The following is an 8,578-nucleotide window of genomic DNA, read 5'->3' as shown; positions in this document are numbered from 1 at the left end:
GGGCATAAGTGTTATGGGCCATTTTAGAGGCAATGCCCACCTCTACCACTGGTATTATGGCCCACGTGGAGAATCCGTTAGTGTGGCCAGCCGGCAATAGTTTATTTCGACTTCATTGTAAACATAGGTATCACCTCCCCCTTTTAACCCCTTGCTGACAAAATCGGACGAGTCGAGGGCATAAGTGCTATAGGCCATTTTAAAGGCTAGGTCCACCTCTCTCTCTGGTATAAAGGTCCACGTGGAGAATCTCTCAGTTTGGCTAGCCGCCAATAGTTTATTTCGACTTCGTTGTAAACAGAGGTACCACCTCCCCCTTTTAACCCCTTGCTGACAAAATCATACGGGTCTAGGGTATAAGTGCTTTTGACAATTTTAAAGGCAATAAGTACCTCTTCCTCTGGTATCATTGCCCACGTGGAGAATCTCTTCGTTTGGCCAGCCGGCAATAGTTCATTTTCGAATTTGTGATATACCAGGGTACCCCCCCTTATCCTTTTCTGACTAACTCGTACGGGTCTATGGCATAAGTGATATGGGCCATTTTAGAGGCAATACCAACCTCTACCTCTGGTATAATGGTCGGTGTGGAGAATCTCTTAGTTTGGCCAGCCGGCAATAGTTCAGTTCGAATTCGTTGTATCTTGGATTCCATATCCCCCTTTGAACCCTCTACTGACAAACTCGTACGGGTCTAGGGTATAAGTGCTATGGGCCATTTTAAAGGCAATAAGTACCTCTTCCTCTGGTATCATTGCCCACGTGGAGAATCTCTTAGTTTGGCCAGCCGGCAATAGTTCATTTTCGAATTTGTGATATACCAGGGTACCCACCTTATCCTTTTCTGACTAACTCGTACGGGTCTAGGGCATAAGTGCTATGGGCCATTTTAGAGGCAATACCAACTTCTACCTCTGGTATAATGGTCGGTGTGGAGAATCTCTTAGTTTGGCCAGCCGGCAATAGTTCAGTTCGAATTCGTTGTATCTTGGATTCCATATCCCCCCTTTGAACCCTCTACTGACAAACTCGTACGGGTCTAGGGTATAAGTGCTATGGGCCATTTTAAAGGCAATAAGTACCTCTTCCTCTGGTATCATTGCCCACGTGGAGAATCTCTTCGTTTGGCCAGCCGGCAATAGTTCATTTTCGAATTTGTGATATACCAGGGTACCCCCCCCCCCCCCTTATCCTTTTCTGACTAACGCGTACGGGACTAGGGCATAGGAGCTATGGGCCATTTTAGAGGCAATACCAACCTCTACCTCTGGTATAATTGTCGGTGTGGAGAATCTCTTAGTTTGGCCAGCCGGCAATAGTTCAGTTCGAATTCGTTGTATCTTGGATTCCATATCCCCCTTTGAACCTTCTACTGACAAACTCGTACGGGTCTAGGGTATAAGTGCTATGGGCCACTTTAAAGGCAATAAGTAGCTCTTCCGCTGGTATCATTGCCCACGTGGAGAATCTCTTCGTTTGGCCAGCCGGCAATAGTTCATTTTCGAATTTGTGATATACCAGGGTACCCCCCTTATCCTTTTCTGACTAACTCGTACGGGTCTAGGGCATAAGTGCTATGGGCCATTTTAGAGGCAATACCAACTTCTACCTCTGGTATAATGGTCGGTGTGGAGAATCTCTTAGTTTGGCCAGCCGGCAATAGTTCAGTTCGAATTCGTTGTATCTTGGATTCCATATCCCCCCTTTGAACCCTCTACTGACAAACTCGTACGGCTCTAGGGTATAAGTGCTATGAGCCATTTTAAAGGCAATAAGTACCTCTTCCGCTGGTATCATTGCCCACGTGGAGTCTCTCTTCGTTTGGCCAGCCGGTAATAGTTCATTTTCGAATTTGTGATATACCAGGGTACCCCCCCCCCGCCCCCTTATCCTTTTCTGACTAACTCGTACGGGTCTAGGGCATAAGTGATATGGGCCATTTTAGAGGCAATACCAACCTCTACCTCTGGTATAATGGTCGGTGAGGAGAATCTCTTAGTTTGGCTAGCCGGCAATAGTTCAGTTCGAATTCGTTGTATCTTGGATTCCATATCCCCCCTTTGAACCCTCTACTGACAAACTCGTACGGGTCTAGGGTATAAGTGCTATGGACCATTTTAAAGGCAATAAGTACCTCTTCCTCTGGTATCATTGCCCACGTGGAGAATCTCTTCATTTGGCCAGCCGGCAATAGTTCATTTTCGAATTTGTGATATACCAGGGTACCCCCCTTATCCTTTTCTGACTAACTCGTACGGGTCTAGGGCATAAGTGCTATGGGCCATTTTAGAGGCAATACCAACCTCTACCTCTGGTATAATGGTCGGTGTGGAGAATCTCTTAGTTTGGCCAGCCGGCAATAGTTCAGTTCGAATTCGTTGTATCTTGGATTCCATATCCCCCCTTTGAACCCTCTACTGACAAACTCGTACGGGTCTAGGGTATAAGTGCTATGGGCCATTTTAAAGGCAATAAGTACTTCTTCCTCTGGTATCATTGCCCACGTGGAGAATCTCTTCGTTTGGCCAGCCGGCAATAGTTCATTTTCGAATTTGTGATATACCAGGGTACCCCCTTATCCTTTTCATACTATCTCGTACGGGTCTAGGGCATAAGTGCTATGGGCCATTTAAGAGGCAATACACACCTCTACCTCTGGTATGATGGTCGATGTGGAGAATCTCTTAGTTTGGCCAGCCGGCAATAGTTCAGTAAGAATTCGTTGTAAACCGGATACCATATCCCCCCTTTTAACCCTCTACTGAGAACCTCGTACAGGCCTAGGGTACAAGTGCTATAGGCCATTTTAAAGGCAATAAGTACGTCTTCGTCTGGTACCATTACCCATGTGGAGAATCTCTTTGTTTGGCCAGCCGTCAATAGTTCATTTTCGAATTTGTGATATACCAGGGTACCCCTTATCCTTTCCTGACTCACTCGTACGGGTCTAGGGCATAAGTGCTATGGGCCATGTTAGAGGCAATACCATCCTCTACCTCTGGTATGATGGTCAATGTGGAGAATCTCTTAGTTTTGCCAGCCGGCAATAGTTCAGTAAGAATTCGTTGTAAACCGGATACCATATCCCCCCTTTGAACCCTCTACTGACAAACTCGTACCGGTCTAGGGTACAAGTGCTATAGGCCATTTTAAAGGCAATAAGTACCTCTTCGTCTGGTACCATTGCCCGTGTGGAGAATCTCTTCGTTTGGCCAGCCGGCAATAGTTCATTTTAGAATTTGTGATATGCCAGGGTACCCCTTATCCTCTCCTGACTAACTCGTACGGGTCTAGGGCATAAGTGCTATGGGCCATGTTAGAGGCAATACCAACCTCTACCTCTGGTATGATGGTCAATGTGGAGAATCTCTTAGTTTGGCCAGCCGGCAATAGTTCAGTAAGAATTCGTTGTAAACCGGATACCATATCCCCCCTTTGAACCCTCTACTGACAAACTCGTACGGGTCTAGGATATAAGTGCTATGGGCCATTTTAAAGGCAATAAGTACCTCTTCGTCTGATACCATTGCCCACGTGGAGAATCTCTTCGTTTGGCCAGCCGGCAAAAGTACATTTTCGAATTTGTGATATACCAGGGTACCCCCTTATTCTCTCCTGACTAACTCGTACGGGTCTAGGGCATAAGTGCTATGGGCCATTTTAGAGGCAATAATATGAATTGTTAATAATGACTCAGATTGGTCTCCATAATTTTGAAGAATCATATGTCATTGAAATAGTAATTGACAGTTGTTATTTTTCTGTTATTTTTATTTCTGCAATTAACTATGTTTCTATTTTTCTGATATGTTTAAATAGAAAATACTGTCGTAATATTGTATGTTTTAGTTTCATGATTGGACTATATTTGTAGACAACGAACAAATGACCATCAATTCTCTGTCATTCCTAAATTTCTATATTTAATCAATTTTTTAAATTTATTGTAGCTTACATTGATTTAATTATCACAAAATTTTAATAAGAACTGTTCTTTACTTTATTTGTTTGTTGTAATGTCCCGTTTAATTTCTATATTTAATTATATTTTTTTAAAACTTGTTATTGCTTTAGTTTACATTATTTCTCTAATCACAGAATGTTAAAAGACCGTTTCTTTGTTTTATATTTATGGAGGCATTTACATTGTTTTTATTACATTTACAATGTTGTTTAAAGACGCAGACCTTGAAGAAGACCCAAAGTTGATTCAATAAACGCGGACCTCGAAGAAGACACCCATTGACATGCCTATTTGAAGTAATATCAAATATAAATAGGAACGTTATTTAATTATAATTATCGTTCATAGTTTCTAACAACACTTCTTCGAACGCAAGTCATCTCATGAATATTATTGACGGCTCATGAATATTATTGAAGGCTGGCCTCATGAATATTAACGCCGGCTGCTATCGACGGCTAGATCCACACTAGTCTTTAATTCAATACTTACGACCTTTCTTAAACAAATTTCTTGTTACCGGCCCGAGATCGTTATTTAACTCGTTTAAATGGTTTTACATGGCCTTCAACTTTCGTTTGTAGGGCGGTATTTTGCTAATTTCATTGTTGAAATCCTTACGATGACCTATGTTTGCTTATAATCCTATTTATCAATATGTCTCTGGTGACAAATTGTCTCATTGACACTTAAACCACATATTCTCAATTTTTATATTCTTAAAACTTCTATTAAGGATATTAAGACAATATACATTTTGTTGAAACTACTTCATTTTTTTTATCGATAAGCACATTTTATAATCAATATAAATGATTGATTGATTGTTGGTAACTTAACGTCCAGTGGCAAACAATTTAAGCCTGTTCAGGACGAGACCGGCATGGGGAAAATAAGGGGTATATTGGATAGGGACAGAATTAAAGCATTGTAACAGACAATCTACGGACCCATCAAAGAGTTTTGCAAGGGTTCTTAACTTGCTAAGAGCGTGGCACTCTCTTTACACGAGGTATCGGATTTTACATTCTTATTCTGACCAGACGTGACTGCATACTTGATACATTACGCACACCAAAACGGACGCCCAACTTTGGCAAGGGGTTTGCTGCCGGTCGGTAGAAGACCTTTAGTGACCAAACTTCCACCCCCAATCTCAATACAATTGTTGCATTAAGAAAAACCAAATATGAAAAAAAGATCTATACTAGAGGTATTGTTTTAAGTTTTCAAAAGTAATGATTTAGATTCTGAAAATATTTTATAATCACTAGTATTGCCGATTAGGAACTGACAAGATAATCATTCGTTTTCCCTTTGAAATAAAAAAAAAAAGATTGATTAATTGATTGTTGGTTGCTTAACGTCCAGTGGCAAATATTTCATGCATATTCCGGACGAGAACAAGTTAACAGTAAAAACACTAGGTAGGTCTTGTAACAAACATTGCCATCTGGGATGATGGTCGGGGAAATTTGGACTGCCACTAAAAAATGAGGGTATCTCGGATCGGGACAAAAATTTTGCCTTGCAACAGGCCACCTACGGACCCCTGAAAGAGTTGTTGCAAGGATTCTTAACGTGCAAAGAGCCATCGGATATATTCTGACCGGTCGTAGCTGCATACTTGATACATTACGCACACCAAAATGGATACCCAACTTTGGCAAGGGGTTTGCTGCCAGTCGGTAGAAGACCTTTAGTGACCAAACTTCCATCCTCAAGACTCAATACAATTATTGCAAAAACAAAAAAAAAAACGAATATGAAAAAAAAGGTATTAATTGTTTTATGTTTTCAAAAGTAGTAACCGAAATTCTGAAAATATTTCATAATCACTGGTATTGCCAATTCGGAACTGACAAGATAATCATTCGTTTTCATTTTGAAATGAATAAAAAGAAGAATGTAGACTTCTCGTTAGAGATAGATACAAATGTATAGAAAGACTGTGGTATGAGTGCCAATGAGACAACTCTCCGTCCAAGTAACAATCTATAAAAGTAAACCATTATAGGCTAGAGAACATGTATCGCCCATGTTTCTATCAGACAAGGACATAATCAAGGAGGTTATATTAGATATAACCTCCTTGATGTAATCGAATTGAATACTCCTTATACTAGATTTATTCTCAGAAACAAAAGGTGTTTCCTAATGTCAATCTTTTCTACATAATTGCGAATGCATACTCAAGTCGATAAAACTATTAAAAGTCAAATTGATATAAAATCATTTTGGAACATTTTGTAGAAACAGCAATTATAGTCTTAAACATACCTAGTTTTTTGGAATGAAAATCGAAATTGAGGCAGTTAAAAATGAAGAAGAAAGAAAAAACCAAAACCTGTAACATAATGCATTATGTTGAAGGCCGTACGGTGAACTACTGTTGTTTACTTATATGTTATTTGGTAAATATTGGAGAGTTCTCTAATAAGCAATTATTATACCATATCTTCTTATTTTTATATAGATCTATATAAATGTATATAGATTGGTCTGTGATTAGTAAATAACGCATCTACATTGTATCTCACTCGTAAAACATACATTCGGAAACCGTATAAATATCATTCGGAAAGCTTCTTTGAAAAATGCGATTGACTTTATCTTACTTAATTCTTCTCACAGATTTTCAATTCTATCATAATGAGCAAACCCTTAAGGCTGATTTCACTTTCATTTATTATATGATTTGTCAAGAAAATGTAAGAGGGTCAGGATGGGTGATCCTTCGATTAATTCTGTATTATTTAGTACTTTTAGTAATGTTTCTCTTTCTTTATAAATGTTGTCTTATTTTCTCTTTTCATTATAAAAAAATATTTTATATGTGCTGCTTATTTTTATCCTTTCTTTTTATTTTTCTTTAGTCATTTGTTCTGCACTTTTTGCCCATTATTCCTTTATATATATATATATATATCTTTACCCACATACAATTGTAATCTGCGTTTTTTGTCGATTTTCTCTATTCTTTATATTTTTAGCCACATATTCGGCGCTTTATTCATTATTCTCTTTTCCTTATATATTTTGCCAAATATTTTTCGCTTTTTATCCATCATTCTCTATACTTTATATTTTTAGCCAAATATAATGTGCTTTTTGTCCATCATTCTTTATTTTTTATAACTTAAGCCATATATTCTACTATTTTTGTTCATTCATAAAATTGAGAATGGAAATGGGGAATGTGTCAAAGAGACAACAACCCGATCAAATAAAAAACAACAGCAGAGGGTCACCAACAGGTCTTCAATGTAGCGAGCGGCGTCTTGCATTTGCGCCGATCTGCATTTCATTTGCGCCGATTTTTTCTTTCATTTGCGCCGATTTTTGTTTTCATTTGCGCCGATTTTTTTTACAGGTAAATTACAGGTTAATTACAGGTGGATAGACATAAGAATATGTGGTATGAGTGCAAATGAGACAACTCTCCATCCAAGATTTTTTTTCAAGATTTTATTCAGTCATGTTACTTTTCATTTAGAATGAAATTCAAAACAGTGTGGCTGTGGCCATTGATTGACACATTAAATTCATCCATTGACTGGGACAATTTAGGTGAACGTTTGTATGTAACGACCACTGCTCACTATGTACTTTTAAAGACACTTAAACTATGGGGTCACCAAAGGTTCTCAACACTTAATAAAGTAATTCGAAAAATTAATCAGAAATAACACGATGTTTTATTTTATATCAATTATATAAATCAAAACATAAAGGTTATTCCTGATTAATTTTTCGAATTATTTTATAATTAAAGGCGTTAAGAAACCTTTGGTTGCCTCACAGTTTAAATGTCTATCGTCGGTACGTCGTGAACAGTGGTCGTTACAGATAAACGTTCACGTAAATTGTCCCAGTCAATGGATGAATTTAGCCACACTGTTTTGAATTTCATTCTAACATTATAGAACTCTTCCGTTAGCCAGTTGTACAATATATTCACATACTTTAAAATCAAAACGTAAAATCCTTAGATAAAAACAATCTGGTTTATACTAAAATGACGAATTGAAAATCTATTTACAGCATTCAAATCCATAAAAACGGAATACATTAAAACCATAAATTTTATAGGCGACACATCTAATATATTCCTTTCTTGTAATTTCGACTCTTATATATTTGTCTGGCTTACGCAATTATGTGTATAGCCGTCGACGTCGATGGTTAAAGAATTGACTCCTCGGCTCGTTGAATGTGCAATATGTCCATCCTGTTACAGCAAAGTTCAGAACAATATGAATCAAAATTAACTAAAACCTATGTTTATAACCAGAGTTTACCAATATACAACAATACCTTAACTGTATAGTACATGTACAAGTATTAACTTACCTGTAAATCCAATTAGGGGCAAATATAAAATCGGCGCAAATGAAAAAATGAAATTGGCGCAAATGAAAGAATGATAATTTAAAAAATCGGCGCAAATGTCATACGCCCATAAAGACATCGGGATTTTTTTTATAATTAAACATGCAGTTTGTATTCATGAAAATGTGTTAATTTGAAAAAGGCAAATAATTTAAAAGTTTACGTGCTAAAAATTTAAAGAAGAAATTAGAACGGTAGCATAATTTGTATCTGAATTCTGTT

Source organism: Mytilus edulis, chromosome 14 (genome assembly GCF_963676685.1).
Source record: "Mytilus edulis chromosome 14, xbMytEdul2.2, whole genome shotgun sequence".
In the NCBI taxonomy this organism is placed as follows: Eukaryota; Metazoa; Mollusca; class Bivalvia; order Mytilida; family Mytilidae; genus Mytilus; species Mytilus edulis.
This window is presented reverse-complemented; position numbering follows the sequence as displayed.